Raw genomic sequence first — 491 nt, 5'->3', positions numbered from 1 at the left:
CTGGGAATTACACTTTTACTATAGCTTTCATGACTCCAGACCATGTAGAGGGCCAATGGAAAGCTGACCTTTCCCTCTGTATGAACTATTTGGATTTGATGTAAAAGACTTAAAACTGTGGTTCAACCTATACAGGCTCTGTAGCTAAAAAGAGATGTGCTTTTTCAGAGCTGTCAAACTGGTGCCATTCATAAGCAGTACATTCATACAAATTAATTTTAAGAGATGGAAAAAAGTTGAGTTTTCTCGCAGGTAATACATTTGGACTTCAACAATGTGAAAAATTTAAGAGCAAGTGGAAAAAAAAAAAGAGCCATATTTTTTCCTTATATTTAATGAAGCACTATGAATTTCTGGCTCTTTGGGAAAGGTGTATTACTAAGAGTCATTAATGGAACCTGGGCTTAAAATACACTCAGCTGAATTGCTGACTGAAGAAATGTCTGTGTAAAACTTAATGTTTTCCTTTTTGTGAATATTTTAGAATCTTA

This window comes from Meleagris gallopavo, chromosome 3 (genome assembly GCF_000146605.3).
Source record: "Meleagris gallopavo isolate NT-WF06-2002-E0010 breed Aviagen turkey brand Nicholas breeding stock chromosome 3, Turkey_5.1, whole genome shotgun sequence".
Lineage (NCBI taxonomy): Eukaryota > Metazoa > Chordata > Aves > Galliformes > Phasianidae > Meleagris > Meleagris gallopavo.
This window is presented reverse-complemented; position numbering follows the sequence as displayed.